This window comes from Thermobia domestica, chromosome 2, assembly GCF_964235325.1.
Source record: "Thermobia domestica chromosome 2, izTheDome1.hap1.1, whole genome shotgun sequence".
NCBI classification, from domain to species: domain Eukaryota; kingdom Metazoa; phylum Arthropoda; class Insecta; order Zygentoma; family Lepismatidae; genus Thermobia; species Thermobia domestica.
In genome coordinates, this window is record NC_137455.1 from 159,467,750 (window position 1) to 159,486,699 (window position 18,950).

The following is an 18,950-nucleotide window of genomic DNA, read 5'->3' on the forward strand; positions in this document are numbered from 1 at the left end:
TCTAATTATCCGAAAATAATTTTAGGAAAAAAGTTTTTTTTTTTAATGTATTGATTATAACTGAATGAAATTAATGTGGAAGTCGTCAACGAGGCTATTTGCCCCCGTCACTAATTCTGTATGTATGAAATAAAATGAAATAGTTCTGTTTAACGTTCCACGATTATCTCCTATCGGCTAAGGGACATGGATGATGACGGAACAATTGGTGGAATGGGAATGTGGGAAGAAACGGAAATATCCGAGAAAACCCATGGACACTTTGCTGCCACCATGAACGTATTTGATCAGGGATCGAACCAGGAACCTCATGCACCAGTGGTGAGCGCTCTACCACTGAGCCACCATGCCTCCTTTTTATTATATAATATTATGTATAGGAGTCACTGTAACTTAGATCAGGATCTCCAAACTACGACCCACCACAATTTATTTTGATCAAATTGTAAAATTTACTAAGTACATCATAATCAGATTTTTTTATACGACTAGTTAAGAAACCAAATAACTGATATACATCACGAAATTGAACATTTTAATTGTAATTCAAGATGAGATTGATCCTAAATACTTGCAATCAGTGACATACATAGGTAATTTACATAATGAAATTAAACATTATAATTAAGATTAGACCCTAATGAAATTTATGTACTGACAATTGTTTGCAGGTGTGGATCGAGTTTACTGGTGGAAATTATCAGGATCGACTTCAAATGCTCATCAGTTAATTTGGATCTGTAAACGTCTTTGTATATTTCACTTATATATATATATATATATATATATATATATATATATATATATATATATATATATAAAAAGTTAAGCGGTTCCGAAAGTGGACGAAAGATTCCAGCAAAGATGAATTTACATATTTTTCTTTAAAAATGTCGCTTCACTGCAAATCAATGATTTTCATTTGAAGTTCTGGGGCAAGGGGTTCTATGTCGGCATTAAAAGGATTTTAAAACATTTTGGTACCCTTTGCAATTGCATCAAAATCTGAAAAAGGAGACTAAACATTTATTTTTAAAGCACCCAAACCTTCAATTGCAAAATCTACCGCAAATAGTCTTAGTTTTAGCCTTAGTTTGCTGACTAAATGTTTGACATGTACTAAAATATGAATGTTTTTTTCTTTTTTTTCAACTAGAATTGGAACAAAATGTTTTTGTCGAAAGAACTTAATGTGAGTGCATAAATCAAGCAGAAGCTGGTTTTCTCCTTCTAATTTTGAATTAAGGTCAATCATATCTTTAGATAAATCTGTATAAAATGCTAACTTTCATAACCACTCATTGTTGTGTATTTCAGCCAAAGGACGATTTACGGGGACAACACGAGTGGGCACTCCATAACTAAACCATTGTGATCTTAACTTTCTTTAAGAAGCATTCTTCACTAATCATATTAAATCAGTCTTTCTTCAGATATGCAAATAAACAACATAAAAAAATATAAAATAAAATTTTCAAGCTGAATTATTATTAGGCCTATATCTCAATACGCAAACTTAGAGGGTCGTATTTGAGAAATTAAATGCAAGTGAGGCTTATAAACCACACTTGTCCTCTCTGTCCACATTTTGTATTCATATCGTGTAAACCACAACAGTTTTTAATGGAACAATCGGCTGTGTTTATATGCCACGTCCCTCTCGAAAGCCGTTAAAAATAATCTTACTTTTCTTTCTTTAAAAAAGGAAAAAAGTAAAGGGAGGAAAAAGAGTAGAAATCTGAATAAGAAGCAGATTCTCGAGTAATTTTGCTATCTTAAGTCATTTTCGGATAAATCTGGAATAAATAAATACAATTATCTGAACACTGTTTGCTGAAATAATCAAATTCTTCCCGTGGATAAGTGTAGTAGTGTAGTGTAGCTGTTTCTATTGGAAGAGCTGTCTCGTCTAAGAAAGTGTAACTGTTGCTATTGAAAGAGGTCTGTCTCATACCGCAAAGTGTAACTGTTTCTATTGGAATATCTCTGTCTCGAAAAATGTAGCTGTTTCTATTGGAAGAGCCCTGTCTCGTCTCGCAAAATGTAATTGTTTCTATTGGAAGAGCTGTGTTTCGTCTCACCAGCGACCCCGAGAGAAGCTGGCAATAACACGAGCATATCCGCCAACCATTTCATATACGATGAAAAGAGAATAAGATAATGACGAAAAATTAGAAGAAAAATCATAGAGAAAGGGACAAGAGTGCACGAAGGCCCGTATCCAGGGGGGTCGGGCCCCCTAAATTTTTGCTAGCCCCCAAAAATTTTTACAGTAGGCTTGCAAAAGAACTATATAATATGGTGATGAACTATCATATGGTTGGATCGGGCCCCCCTAACTTCAGCCCCCCCCCTACATTTTTGGGCTGGCTACAGGCCTGGGTGCACGCCTAATTAGAAAAAAAATATAGATAGTAATTGCTCAGGAATTAAATTGAATATTAAACATTATATACAATACTTTAACACAGTACGTTTCTAAAGTAAAATTCTAGAAGTCTAATTAATTTATACTAATACAATTAATACATTCATAATACAAATGCATATTGACCTCAAAGCAATATTATTAGTTAACAATCACTCTATAAAACCTCGCCACCAATACGTTTGTTGTTAGTCATTTCAGAAGCAAACACAACCAAGACCCAGTAGTCAGTAGTCAAGATGGAGTCGTTTCAGAAAGACGAAGTGTTAACGGCATTTTAAAGTCGTACTGTCGACTCTTTCCATTGAGGCTGGCACATGGCGGACCTGTCTCTGGCGAACGCGAATTAAAATTTCATCGGATAATACTACGGCGACTGCGCAACGCTCGCTCAACACAAGACGTGACGCAGATAGATCTGGCATGCAATGGCAAGGAGAAGGAATAAAAAACAACACTAGCAGAGAGGGAAGACAATGCCAAGTTGTTGACAAAACAGTTTCACACGCTTCTTGCCTCTAGGTCAGACATACAACCCTTTCCCTCCCTTTGCTCGAGCTTTGACACATACGAAAGGAGATATAAACAAAATGGAAGGAAAACAACTATTATTATTATTAATTATTATTATTATTATTATTATTATTATTATTATTATTATTATTATTAATAATAATAATAATAATAATAATAATAATAATAATAATAATAATAATAATAATAATAATAATAATAATAATAATAATAATAATAATAATAATATAATCAATTTATTCGCTTCAACTTCTGACGCTGCTAACGTTCCAAGTTTTCAAATTCCAAACGGGATGAAAAACGTGACAATTCTCATCGGTTTCGAGACAAGAAAGAAATTTCTCGAATCTTGTGGAAAACCATAGTTCACACAGTTTTACATATCAAAAACTGTTTTAGTGTGTCAAATACATAAATATGCTATCAAAAATTACGATGCATATGATAGTATAAAGAACTATAAATTGCTAAAATGATTAAACGATCATAATGAAGAGCATTTATCAACATTTAAAGATATGCAAATCATTACACAATATACTCGAATAATAGGATAAATATGGTTTAAATGTTTTATAGCACACACATTGTGGTTCTCTCGTGACGCGGAAGAATTCTGATGAACTTCTAGACGAAATTAAAAGAAGAACCAGAGTATAAATTTTGTACATAAATTTACAAAGCGAGACGAGAAAAAACTTTCCGAGAATAGAGACGAAACGAAAAATAATATTTCAAGGATCGAGACGAAACGAGATTTCTACCAAAAAAAAAAAAAAATGTACAAAGAGAAAATCTTATTTATCGTCTTGTGGACAATACTAGGTATTACAATCACCATAGGGCAAAATATATTATCTATATTTTACACGTGAAAGATCGCGTAATTATCATTTGAATAAAATACACAGAAATCTGTATTTGATTCAAAAAACATTTACGTTTCGAGATTATTTTTGTTTTACTACACAGATATATTGTTGATACCTGGTTGAAGCGATACAAATTCGAGTGCGAGTAAATTTACTCGATATAAGGAATGACTATGAAAAGTTTTAGCTTAGATATTTAAGAAGCATGGGGGAAGCGCGGTGGGTGACTCAGTGGTAGAGCAATCACCTTTGGTGCGTGCAATCCCTAGTTCGATCCTAGCTCGCGCCAAGTGGACTTTGTGGTGGAACACCATATCCGTGGAGTTTCTCGGGATTCTCCCAGTTTATTCATTCCACCATTTCCTGCATTTCTCATCATCACCGTCTCCTTTAGCTTAGCCTGCATAACCCTGGGTCGTAAAACTGAAACATTTCATATCAATTCACTGAAAAACATGTTTGCCTTGAAATATGAATATCGGCAAGGTTAAATTTGTTTTCGAGTGCCAGTGCGTCTTTTACCTATGCATTTGGTTCCTTCAACTCTGCCACACACGAACCCTATTGGTCAGGGCTCCTGTATGACAGATGAAAGAACCAAAATTTTAACAAGTTGATAATAATCAGGGGCAAGATAACTATATCTATCTATTCCATACATTTTTTTTTTTGATGCATTATGAAATACATTTAAAATACAATAAAACACGAAATTTGGTGTTTTATGTTTAGACAAGAATATACTAGCCATATTACATTTTTGTTGCCTCTATCACCTCAACGTCAAAAATTTAATGCACCATATATGCACAATATCCCACTCGATTAGCAGAACTAAAACAACCGATTATCCTCGTTGTTCACATATAACTTGACTAGTGACTTCATGTACGCCTACTACGTTTAGATCATTTTGACATGTGATTTTAAATTTGTTTAATTTTGTTATCTGTTCAGTGAAATAGCTGCTTTTTTTAGGCTTCATTTGTACTAGAATTCGTTGATGATCTATTTCGGTACATAAAACTTCAATTTTAATTTATACTATCCAGGGAAGAGTAAAATCTGTATTGTACACAGTTCAAGTTTCGAGACTGATGGCATAGAAAGGAAATAAGAGACAGAATAACTATTAATACATGTTATTGTTCCACATAATCCCTCCTCTTTCAATATATGTGGTAGCACGGGTGTCGAGCTGAGAGATCCCTTTCTGGAGGTCTTGTTGTGTGACCTTGTTCAGTTCCCTGGTGATAGTCAAACTTCTGCCTCTTTAATTTGGATTTAACATTGCGGAACAGAAGAATTCTGCTGAGGCTATGTCGGGAGGATAAGGGGGATGGTTGATGCAGGCAACTTGTTTCTTGGCCAAAAATTGCTCAACAAGAATCGTCTTGTAACAAGGTGCGTTGTCATGGAGGAGGAGTCGCTCGTGGGAACCAAGAACTTCCGGTTTCACACATCGAAGTCTCTTCAATAACCGAGCCATAAGATTTTTGTAAATGCTCCTGTGATGGTGTGTCCCTCAGGTATGGCATTTCTGTAACCCATACTGCTCCAGTCGAGGAAGACATCAACATCATCTTTACGCGTAACTTCTCAAGGCGCGTTTTTTTCGGCTGCAGAAAACCTTTACCGACCAAACCTGCTGATTGGCACTTCCCACTTATTTTCCCGACCTAGCTTCAGCAGACTTCTTTGTTTCTCAAGGTTAAATAACAAAGTGTTGACCTTTGGCTCCATTTCTGACATCCACCAGCTGTTACTAGTGAACTGAACAGGATCACACAATAAAGACTACCAGAAGGGAATCTTAGACTCTACAGCTCTATACTCGTGGCACTACTTGTATTGAAAGAGGAATAATAATAATTATGGATACGGTTAATTTTTTTAAATTCCAAGGACTATGTATTTTAATGGCGATGTGTATGGGTCAATAAATTATAAATCTATACCAATAATTAAAGCGAAGTAATTCAAATAGTTTTTGAGTCATGTCCTGTGTGCATTTTGCTTTAAACTGAACATTTCGCTCTTGAATTATCGAACAGGGTCTAATCCTTTGTACCCTGCTTCCAGGGATACTTCGTGCAATGTCTTAAGAAAAGCGGTTGATTTTATTTTACTTTAGAATCTTATTATAAGTTTATTAGATCTATCATTGAGTTATCCGAAGAAGGAATATGAGAGTACAGATAGCACACATGCAACAGGATGAGATCAGATCAGCACACTGGTTTTCCTACACTCTTGCCTGTGGCTTCTTTACGTCTCAGTTGATGAGTTCTCTCTCCAATTGCTTGAGTTTTGAGTTCTTTGTGTTTTACATCTTTATGCAACAACGAGGTTAATAAGGAGAGAACCTACTATTAACATGGGCTTCAAACCCATATTTTATATTTTATATATATATATATATATATATATATATATATATATAATCTTATATGATAGTCTGTGCACCAACAAACAAGTCTCCGTCGTAGTTCGAAGCCCACGTTAATAGTAGGTGCGCTTCTTATTAACCTCGGTGTTACACACATAACTAACTCTTCCCCATCACACACTTTCATATCCAGGGAAGCTGGATTACAGCTGAACAAAAAAAAATTCCACGTTCGTATCCGGGAATCAAACCCTCATCCACGCACACGAACGATGCACTAAGCTTGATAGAAAGAAAAAAAAGAGAATACGGAATTTTCGAGAAAAATAATAAAAAAAAAGGGAAAACTTTTAAGTTTAAAAAACATTTTCTGCACTTCCCCCTGTAATTTTCCCAATCCACCTTTCTTCCCTCTTCGTTCTTCTATCATCCTCTTTACTTTTACTCCTTTTTATCTGTCTACTCAAGGGAAAAATGAGGGGGAAGGTTTTACCTTTTTTTACTTTAAAAAAAGTGAAAAAAAGAAGATAAGGAAAGCTCCCTTGAAAGCAAGGCAGACTCTTTCCTTTGCGCGTATTTTTATAAGCCTCTTTTACTCCATATTTTATTCTTTCGACCTGCCCCTTCCTTACAAACGCACTCTCTTATCTTCAGTGTTGCAAAATGCAGTAGTTTTTTTTCTTCACTTGCAATTTTTTCCTTTTTGGATTTCTTTCGTTCTGTCTTTTTAAATCTGAGGCTTTCCCCCTAAGAATAAAATTAGAACTTTTTCTTTAAAAAAGTGTTATATATATACCGTTAAAATCATCTTAATATAACTGTTGGTTAAAGTAGCACTTGCATTAAATTAGCAAATGAGTGACTCCTTGAATTTTTCACCCGTTTTTCTTAACTGTTTAGTTATGAAATGTAATACTCAGAATCTTTTACAGGATGTGATCCACGATTTCCGCTCTTAAAACCTGTGAAGTCACGGAGCCTATTTACACCTATACTATACAGATTTATAGCGTATTAGGATAATAGCGAAACGAAGCTTTGGTGTCATTTTTTAAAAATAAATGATGTAAATTTCTTTTTCTTTCTTTCTTTTTTTTTATTGAAATAATTTCTGGTCATTGTTTTAACATGCCCAAAAATGTCCTGAAGTGTTAGGCTATATCAGTGAATGTAAAATAAATAAATAAATAAATTTAAAAAAAAGTCTAGAATGTATATCAACAGTGTTCTTACTAATGTTCAAAATGAACCTGAATTTCTGATGTGTCCAATGAGTATATGCGGACACAGAAATGTCTTTTTCCAGTGTTTGGACACTTGATACTTTACCAATTACCTACTTTACAAGTCTTCTTGTATACTCATTGGGCACATTAGGTCAGGTACACTCATGTCCAAAATTATTGTCGCATGTCTATAAATATGATGATGTAGGAATATAATTTGATAACGAATTCGCCCGGTATTTCTTATAATGTTAGTATGTGTATAATCGGCAAAGACATGTATGTGACAAATTTCATGACTAAAGAGCAGTAAATAAGAACAATAAAATGAAAATAAAACTTTCTTGTCCATTTAGCAACATTTTGTTTTACTCATTCTATTTATATTTTTTTTCCCTATGAAATTTACCACAAATATGCATTTCCCGATTATAAACAAAGTATCAGTATTCAAAGTACCCTGCAAAATCATTATCAAATTATATTCTTAAACAAGAAGACAGTTATAGATATGCGACAATCATTTTGAACATGAGTGTACATTTTAAACACACTTAAAATAGTTCCTATTAACCACAGTTAAGGTACATTCTAGAAACTTTTTGATCACTGACACAACACTAGGATTTTTTTTAATGTTACACAATGACCAAAGGTCGTTTCTAAAAAATGTCTTTTTTCAGTGTTGAGCAACCTACGAAAATTTATTGAAAGTCACAGTTAAAGTAATTCCAATGTAGCTATATTATAAATCTAGTAGCAATTATGTGTTATGACTATTTTATTAATTATGAAAACATGGTGACATTTTCAAAGCATCTGCATAAGAAGGAAAAGTCTCCCAGTATCAATTAGTTCTGTTAAAGTTATTCACATAATTTTTGCTCTTGTTACTCACATATTCATTTTCAATATTCGTACATTTATTCGAATAATTAGTAGTCTATATTCATAATTCGAGTAACTGTTCGTTTTTTGTTATTCGAATATTCGAAGAATTATTTATTCGAAATTTAACAGTACTACTACCGAACTTTAGAAAAATATTGCAGAAGATCGGAACATATCGATTCGGTATTAGGCGACTGGATGCCACTGTAGAAGTAGTCGTATATATCTGTTGTGTTACTTAAGGTAACAAGAATAAAATGATCGCCTACTATTCTATTTGGTCGCGTTTTGTTATCTGATGTCGTTCGAAGCTAAAAACTTGCTTCAACATGTTAAAAAAAAAATACTGCGAAGTCCTGTAAAAGATTTTAGCGGTGGATCTAGAAGGTAAAAAAATGTTGGGCCTAGGACACAACGGCACCGGACTAGATCGTCCACTAAAAGGTTGAGAGATAAAGAATCTTTAAACTTACATGTTCAGGAATTCCATCTCGTCATTCACCTTGCAATTTTTCTTGCACCAACTCTCAACTCGTCGCACTACTGATAGTGTGCTGTTTAGAAATATGCCATCCGCAAGTAGAATGAGCTTCTAGTTTCACTACACTTTTATCCCAGATTAAATCTCCCAGTGATTTAGATCCCAGTTTAAATTGAAGGTATCGTCACCGTCCTATATAGTCGTGCAGCTGTCAAACGATGTAAATCAGTCTATTAATACAGGCCGATATTTCTAGCTTTCTTTCAGAGAGCTTCGGACATCATATTTCCGTAGGACAGTATCTAACCATGTGTGTCCTTGAACGTGCAAACTTTTTTTGAGAAGCGAAAGGTTCCGCTGTCCCCTAGCTTACACGGTCACCTGATATGTAGCCAGTCGAACACGTACGGGATTTCGTTAGTTGGTCTCTTATCCGTTATTATCCTCCGGGAGATGGTGTTGATATAGTAAGATATAGATGTCGATATCATGCGGATGGCACTTAGTATTGCTCACGAAATAACACTTCTCGTCTCGTCTCGTAAATTTTGTAGAAGTTTCGTCTCGTCTAGATTCTCGGAATAATTTTTTTATCGTCTCGTTTTTGTAAATGGATACCCTGATTATTTTTTTTCTTAATTGGATCTAGAAATTATCAGAATCCTTCCGCGTTATAAGAGGTCTGCAAAGGATTCCATAACAACATTTAAACATTGGAGCATATTGCGTAATGGCTTCCGTGCCTTTAAATGTTAATAGATGCTCTTCATTCTGTTCGTACAATCACTTCATGTATAGCCTATATAGTTTTCATACTATGAATCATCTAATAGCAAAAGATCTAAGACTTGGGTGAACTAGTGCTGCCTATAAGACTTGTGAAATTTCTTGTCTCATCTCGTCTCGATTCCCGTCTTCGTTTGATGTTTCTCGTCTTGTCACGAATTTAGAAGGTGTTTCTCTCTCTCACGTACAACAACACTATTCAGGAACATATTCAACGACTGTTTGCTTCAACGCAACGATGGTCTGAGTGCATTACGTGGCAGGCTTCATACCATACTGATTTACCAAGGTTTGAAGTAGGGCTAGTACCGGTATACAGTTCTAAAATTGTAACCATTTCTGAATAGTTTTGTAACAAATCTATCGTACAATTTCCATTCCAGTTAATGTTTCTTTTTTGAAATGTTACAATTTTCAAGAAAAGCAATGTACTTAACTATTGTGCCCAAAAATGCTATGGGAATTGCACATTTCTTTCCTTTATACTAAATTCCAAATAATAAGACAACAACTAAGCAAATAAACAATAACAAATACACAACATAAATATGTCAAAATCATTACTGGAATTCTTTATTTTGACTAAACAATTATTATCGACTAAATCACTATCGGGGATGTGATGGGGCGTATACAACGTACACATACCTAAAACTTTTGTAGTCCAGCGTATACTGACCTTAAATTTGCGAACGATGAACTTATCCGAGTGGGATATAGATACGTTATATTTTTTGGAAACTATCGAGCATATATTTATCAAAAGTTTTAGTATTACATCACTGCTCACCATTACTACAGAGTCGGTTTCGCATGGCCTGTTTACAGTATTTGTGATTTTAGTAGATATTTATACATTTTAAACAATTCAATGTACTGAAGATAATACCTACATACTATCTATAACGAAGTAATCCAGCAGTGCTTTGAACACACATTTCTTTGTAACACAAAGATTTTTTTGACAACTAAAGGTGACATTTTTCTACATGCATCATTCAGAGTGGTTTGCTTGACCTTCCCGAGCAATCATTGGCAATAAAACTTTGATTACCAGATTTATGTTCAAGAAAGAAGTGTTTTCAGTTTTTTTTAATCACTAGACCTTGAAAATTCTGTATATATATATATATATATATATATATATATATATATATATATATATATATATATATATATATATATATATATATATTAAGATGAACTGTATAAATCAATATACTGCATCAGATGAAAAATCGTATCACGGAAGTCAAATACATTGATGATTGACGATCATAGCATCTTGACTCGTCCACTCATATGACTTGTATCCAAATAGGAGTAAATATGCAGGACGAGAACGACATAACTTTCATAACGAGATAAGAGACAGGACTAAGCTCTCTCAATAGAAACGGAAACTTTCCGAGATGATATAGCCTTTGCCTCGTATGGAATTCTACGATGTAATAAACTTTTATTCTGCAACTTCGACGATTTGTAGTTACATTTCCAAGCAATTCAGCGGATATTCTGAAGCCGAAAAGCAATCGAGCTATACTTTTATAAAAGAGTACATAAGGAACTCAATTGTAATGCAAGGACACTATAGGAAAGGTGCACCAATCATGTGCCAGTATCGTGCTATGTAATGTTTTCGGAAGATCTTTCCTCGGGGAAGAATTTGAATAAACTAGGGGTGACAGTAGTATTTCTAATCCAGGTTGAGGACGAGGACGAGAAATGCCTCCGGAGGGTTGGGTAAACCTAAGGGGGGATTTTACCCCCAGATCTCCACTTCAAATCATCATTGCCTGTTAGGCCAACCCTCATCCATCTACTCTACTTTCGTTATTACACTGTAAAAAGTAAAAACATTATTGAAACATTTTGAGTACAGATGTTGAGGGGGAAAATTGATGAAATAGTGTTTATAAAGTGTGCTTCGCATGTCCGAAAGCGTTATTTCTCTAAAACTAGTATCTAGTATGACATATTTAAAACACTTCTTCTCGGCAAACAGTTCGAAAACAAAGTGATGACATACACTTTGCACATTTTGTGCATACACCTCTGACATACTTGGACAATACAGTATTTATAAGGTAAATATGTGTCATCTGGAGGTGTTTAAAGAGTGTCGGTAATGTATACAGTGTCCTACTGTGTCTAAAAGTAGTTTCTGTATTTTTTGCAGTGTACTGCTGCTTACATAGAAAAAAATAGTGTTTTTCTTATGCTCCTCTTGACTAATTTATGTCTAGCAAAATTATAAGTTAATTGATTGATTCCAGATAATATGGAAAGCTAGGGTCTATATAAATAAATTAAGGGGTAATTTGCTTCATTTTCACATATTTTTTACGTTTGGACCTTCGTTCTGGCTTTATTTGATCTACTTAAGCAGGAGCAAATCTATATCAGGAGTATTAATTTCAAGCGATAAAGAAAAAAAAATGTAAGCCAGTGCAAGATGAGGAAAAACATAAAAAGGGGGCGGGATAATTTAAATTCCATTTTTGTTTTATCTGGCAACACTGGCCACCATCAACACCAAACTACCTCTTCCTCCAACCTATAAGAATGTATTTTTTTTCTCTTTCTCTCTTGATTCTTTCTTGATCCCCCTAGCCATAAGATCATTTTTTCCTCATCCGAAAGCGCCGTCATTCCGAGCAGCCAACCAGATCTTGTTGCCATCAGAGGCCCAGTCCTCGTTGGTGGTGTAATGGTGTGGAAGACCCTATCCTATGCTTTCCTTCCCCTCGCGCTCAACTGCTCGACGCTCACTTTATCAAGCGCTGGCATCGTGCAGTGGGTGTGACCTACGGGGGCTGTATATATACGTGTGTGTGTATGTGTGTAGAGAGAAAGAGAGAGGAGGTGGGAGGGGCAAGAAAGCAAAAAAGAAAAGCTATACAAAAAAGGAAAAGACCGCTGGATACGAAGAGAAGGGGAGTGGAAATAAAAAGGAGAGAACCAGACAGGACGCACAAAGTTGCAAACGAGGAAAGGAGAAGGCATTTCATACAGCAGTGTTGCGGAAAGACAAGACAAGAAATAAGGGGGAAATAAGAGATTGCTTTTGTGTTGTAAGATTTTGGCAAATATTTAATTTAAAAAAATCTAACAGCTTTTAGTTGAATTACTATATTTGGTCCACACTTTGGTTCCGATCGCCACCTCATCTGGCTTTCTAGGCCGGCGTTTCACTCCTTCATTCTAGTAGATGCCCAATTGCTATTTATGATGTCAGTCAATACAACAAAAATCTGTGCCAGGAGTCAGTGGTACAGTAAGACATGAAAAAAATGAAACTACCCTCTCAACCTTTCAGGGTTGCCCAAGAGATGAGACGAGACAGAAATTTCGTGACGAAATACGAGACAAGACAAAGCTTTTCCCATAAGTTACAGAGGAGTCAGCAAGAGAAGGTCTCTGACAGCTAGCATCGGCGTTGCCACTGTTCACGTGTCAAGGCTTTTCCCGTGCATCTATTATGGCAGTTTTCTTAAACGGTGTAAAACAGAGTGACAATGGTTGGTAACAAAAGTACGGGATCCATTTTTCCTCCGCACTTGGCAAGAAACTTCAGGGACCATCCTTAGATGACTCCTCTGTAGTATCTTTGTATTTCACATATAGGCCCTACTCTGAAAATTTGGCTTGTTAAAATAAGTTGCTATTAGTCATGTGCTGTAAACGACTCCTACGAACGTTCGTTCGGATATGATAGAGATGGACAAGATAGCCGAATAGCAAATTATTCGGTATCTGTTTTCGAAGAAGCGGATAATCCGGTAACAAATAATATTCGTATGACAGTAACGGGTAACATCCTGAATTATATCCGGATAATGAATACTTGCATTACAGATAGCAGATAATATGCGCGTGACGAATAAGAGACAATATGTAGAAGATAGGTATAAATGGTTATAAAATAATTGCAAAATAGCATTATAAGGAGTCTTACAGTTGGTTAGTAAATTTAATTGTTTACCACAAAAAATATAGGATAATAAGCATAATAATAGATGAGGACCTCTCTCCATATATATGACCATTAATGTAGGAACCTTCATGATATATATGTTTTAATATTAATACTAATTATTCAACAGTTATTCCTATATAACATTTGAATTTCCTATTACTAAGTACGAAAATCTGTCAAAATTACTTAGAAAAGTCAAGTACATAAATTTAGGTATAGTCGAGCGGAGAAATCTTCGAAGCGATACGAAAAAAACTGTTCGACAATTGAGACGGGACAAGGATTGAGGCAAGACTAGACTTCTATAAAATTGACGATACCTACGAGAAGAGAAAACCTTGTTTCTTGCCTCATCGGGTACACTACGAAAGTGTTAAAATGAAGATCTCGTCTCGAATAGTGTTTGCTTGTATGAAAATGCTCTGTCTCGCTTCGTCTAGAGGGAAACCCTAGCTCGATGAGGAGAAAAGGCTCCATATTTTCTTCATCCAGTACCTAAAGTTTATTTCTTCAACTGATGTACAGTTCGGCAAATTGTTTGAACTTTCCCTGCTGGATTTTACAACAGTATCTCTTCCTCCCTCCGCATTTGCAGGGTTGCAATGTCTCAACATCCAGTATGTCTCAGGCCCTCCCTCACATTTTACTACAGTCGAGTATGATTGATATATATAAAGAAAACTATATATGTTGAAGAGCAATCTTCTAATCACTGACAGAAAGGACAGCATTTGGAACTGTGGTAACTAAAGTTCATTCAAGGAACGTTCAGTACCTCATGTAAACAAATACACGTGGTGATTGTTTCATTTTATTGGTTAAAGAACCTTGCCGCGTCCATGCGGCAGAAGAAAATAGTCCCTTGTCAAGTAAGCTGTTTTTCAATGTTATTGTTGCTTATAAGGCTCATTACCAGAAATACAATTTACTTACAGTGAAATAAAAGAAACAACACTGTATCTAAGAACTAAATTGAATTAATGCAATAAAAGAGAATACTCATGCGTAGAAACTGGGTTTGGCCCACCTTATGCGCGAATCACAGTTTACAATATGGCTGCGTGCGGGGAATATGCAAAACGCAGACAGGGTACAAGCACGTGCTTCTCGAAAGAAGCGGTGACCGATAGCCAATCATCCGATGACTGGCGGAGTAATACAATTCGGCAATGTTTACATTAGGATCAGAAGGTTCGTTGAATGAACTTTAAGTGTTCACTTGGATCTGACGAGCGGCTGTCAAATGCTGGAAATGAGGGTTCTGGTTGAACATTTTGTTATCGGGGGTGTTTTCCACAAGTTCTCGCAAAGGACGACTTATTTATGGCACTAGCCACCACACGTAGAATGCGGGCGGCATCCTTTATATACAAACTGCACATCTATTGAAAAATTAAACATATACTGGAGACAATGTAGTCAGTACTGGTCAGTGGCGGATCTATCCCGGGGGGGAGGGGCCTAGCCAACCTCCCCCATTTTTGAGTGACAAACATAATTTAAGTTATTTTTGAAAGTTTATAGTAAATTCATGATATACCTATCATAGTCTGAGTTCCGGTTTCCATAGACCCAGTTTTTAACTTCTAGATCCGCCACTGGTACTAACGCTGTTAAAGTTAGAATAATCTATCCGAATAACAGATTCTTCGAATACTTGTTATTCGATTAATTATCCACATAGTTATTGAACATTGGAAACAAATATTTGAATGTTCGAATAACAGCAGAAAAATATTCGAATAATATTAAATGCTCTATAGTCTGCTCCATTGCCCGAATAGTAGGGATCTAGTAATAGTAAGTACGTAGTTACTGTAATTGAAGTTTCTGCTCTCGCCAAATTGTCAGCCTATATCGTCTAATGGAATCAATTTAATGAATTTTTCCATTGCATTTTAACTCAAAGATAGTAATGAGTATGCTCCTACGTACATACGTACATATTAAAGAGGAAAAAGACAGAGGTAAATTGATGTTTTTGAATCGCATACAGAATTACAGTATAGTACACACAACAGCACAACGTAATGTGATGAGAATTCTCGGGGGAATTTCGCAACGCAGGAAGTTCAGAAAATTACCTGTGTAATAGTACCGACATAAATGGGAAAGAATTTCGTAACTGTAAAACGCAATTTTCTTATGGAATAAATTATTAATTTATTTTTATAAGAGCATATAATTAGATATTAAATATGCAGAGCAACGCAATTGCCCATACAATGGAAATGCAACTTTTCTTTCTTTTTATTTTGTAAATATATAGTCGTATTTCCCTGGTAAATAAATATTACATAGACGGGAAGAAGATAGCTGAAGACATCTTATAACGGTAGGAAAATATTATTCAGATTGACTGGATGACCTTGAAGACAATCCAAAGGCATTACCGTGTGTGGTCATTCTAATTTCGTATGACAATTGGTTGCTGAAATGCATGCTTCTTACATAAATAATTTGAGTTTCTCAATCTCTAGTAGTCACGTGTTTCGCCTTCTGAACGTGAGCTCTGGGATCTATTCTGAGTACCAGAAACTGAGTTTGGGGGTGGCCAATGAGGCAGCCGCCCAAGGCCCCGCGTTTAGGGGTGCCCCGCATTCTGAGCATGTTTAGAAGTAGCATGTTGGCGCTCGGCGATTTTTACCTCTACTCTGGCCCGGCGGGGTCATTATTGGCACTAGGGCCCGCGCACACCTAACGTCGCCTCTGCTGAGTACGGATAAATTTCTAATTCATTTCTGTCTTGAATTAGTTTCTAATAATAATGTAAGGAAAGCATGCAAGCCAGCAAGGGCTCATACTGACAACACATGCTCTAGAACAAACGGGCAAATTATAACCGTTTATTTTGTCTTGGGAAAAACATAATTATTTTAAGTTGCCGAAAACCATACTCAAATTTGTCCTGAAATTTTCACTACCAGAACAAATATGTTTGTAAGGAAGAAATGTGAACTTGGTCGAGGTAACGGTACATCTCTTAGCAATATTTTTGTACAAAACAATGTAGTATATATATATATTATTTCCATCTAAAGAAACCATCTCTGAAAAAATGTTGATTTTTTTTTAATGCTGATAATCAAATCATCTGGTCCCCAACACCAAATTTATTCTGTTGCATCAATTACGTAAAGAGGTACCCGTACTAAATGCATATGCAGTATACCTTACCAAATATTTAGTTTAAGTACCTAAGGCTTAGTTCTTGGAAATAAATAATTTTATCATAAGTATTAGGTCTGTATTTAGTAAATATGCTATTTCAAATCTACGGGCATCTCTGTTCAATTATAGCACAACTATTTTGCAACTGATGGTGAGAATCTGCATTTATTTTAATCTTTTGCTATGAACAAAGTTTTATGCGGCGTGTCTGACATTTATATCAAATAACAAACGACGTATGTTTTATAATCCTTCACGAAAATAATATTGTATGGGCATGGATTGTTGGTTAACAAGAGTACAAGTGCTGCCATCTCTTGCTTTTATGTGTAGCTAGTAGGAAAAAAAAAAGTGGTTTAGCATAACATTTAGCTGGAACGCCATTTTCATTATCTTGCACATTACGACTGCTTGTTCTTCCTATCCTTGCGCAAAAACAGGAATGACTGAGATGGTTATTGGTTATGATGTGTATCATAACGAAGGTCTATTTGCCCAGATATGTTAACAAAGGAGAAGGAAAGTATCGGTCGGCCCTAATTTTACACGTACTATCTCGGTATTTGCCTGGTATGGTCGAGGAAAACCTTAGGGAAAACCTGAAAACTTGTTTGAACCCAGGACCTTCTGATTGCGAAGCCAGTGTTCTCAGGGGTTAATTATAGATGAAGGATATAAATTATTAATATTCGACCCACATCCATTTTGGAATCTGTTCACGCCATGTTTATCTCCCATGAATAACCAGAAGTCAGTTAGATATTATACACGTGATAATTGTCCCTAAATTTTTTGGTCAAGAAAACCAAATCAGTTAAGATTTGGTTGGCATAACAGAGTTGATAATTCATATTTTCAGACCAAAGAATACAAAACATAAATAGGCCTATTAATGACAAACACATGGGGTATAAATGACCAAATATTTGGTTAAACTTAACAAATAAAGTAACCACATAGCCTGACCAAATAAATATTCTTTCCTGACCAAAAAGATAAGTCAGCAAAATATATATCTTTATCAGCTGGTAAGTTACAATGTTTAATGTTCAATTTATTAATTTACGTTTTAAATTATTTTACAACAAACACTGGCAATCTGGTAACGGATAAAATGTATTCAATATGATTAAAAATATCGTTATAGTTTTATTTAAAATTTGAATTAGAAGTGACAAAGTATATGAATAGTTTGAATTTTATTCGCTTTCCGATACTAATTTGTTCAAAGATAATGGAATTTATTATTCGTTCAAACAGTCAAACCTAGTATATACATGGTCGCTGAAATTTACATTGTATGATACTCATACACACAAAACATAAAATATAACATGAACATTTCACAACGTAATTTTTTTAAGTGATATAAAATGCTAGTAACTATAAGTCACCACAGAATATCACGTCACAATAATTTTTTTAACAGACTTATTGGTCAATAATGACGAGGTTACTGTCAATCTTTAAATATTGTTAGATATTGCACTTTGTAAGTCGTCTTAAAAGTTACATTCTTAAATATTATGTTTTAAGAAAAACGTAAAGATACGTTGTTAAATTCATCGAATAGCCTTAATTATAGTGTTTTTGACAGCAATACATTCAAACTAAATTGTTCTCTTAATGATGTTAAATAGAAAAATTTGTGTTTATCTTAGATTTCTCTTTTTAGCTCATTGATTTATACATTTTTTGTATTTTCTTTGAAATGAACTTTGATTTTAATGATGTTATTTTACTGATTTTTTCCTCAAATTTAGTTAAATGTCCTTCACGTAATAAAAATAATATTGAATTTTAATATTTAATAATAAAATTTCATGTAAGTAATCTTACATTTATATGTAATGCAAAAAATCACTTTGAAAAAATAAGGGACGTAAAACTATACTTGACGAAATCAGTAAAATCATCATTGAAATTCCTGTTTATTTCAAAGAAAATTGAAAACAATATTTCGCCATATAAATCGTTGGGATAAGAAAGCAAGAATTTTGGGAATTATTCAAAAAATTGATCAAAAGATTGCGATCTTGGCCAAGCATTTTAGGAATGACCCAAAAAAATACATCAAAAGATCGCAATCTTGACCAATTAATTAGATTTTAGATTAGGGGCCACAAAATTTTTGAACGACCCCTAAATCGAATTTTCGTATTTCCTACGGAATAAGCACATCATACTGAGTTA

General features: G+C 34.8%; 1 protein-coding gene across 5 annotated transcripts in view; it reads right to left on the minus strand.

The window, feature by feature from the left end:
- The window catches only part of tup (LIM1_Isl and LIM2_Isl domain-containing protein tup), a 371,468-nt gene that overhangs the window by 130,114 nt on the left and 222,404 nt on the right, over positions 1-18,950 (minus strand). The window lies entirely within an intron of this gene.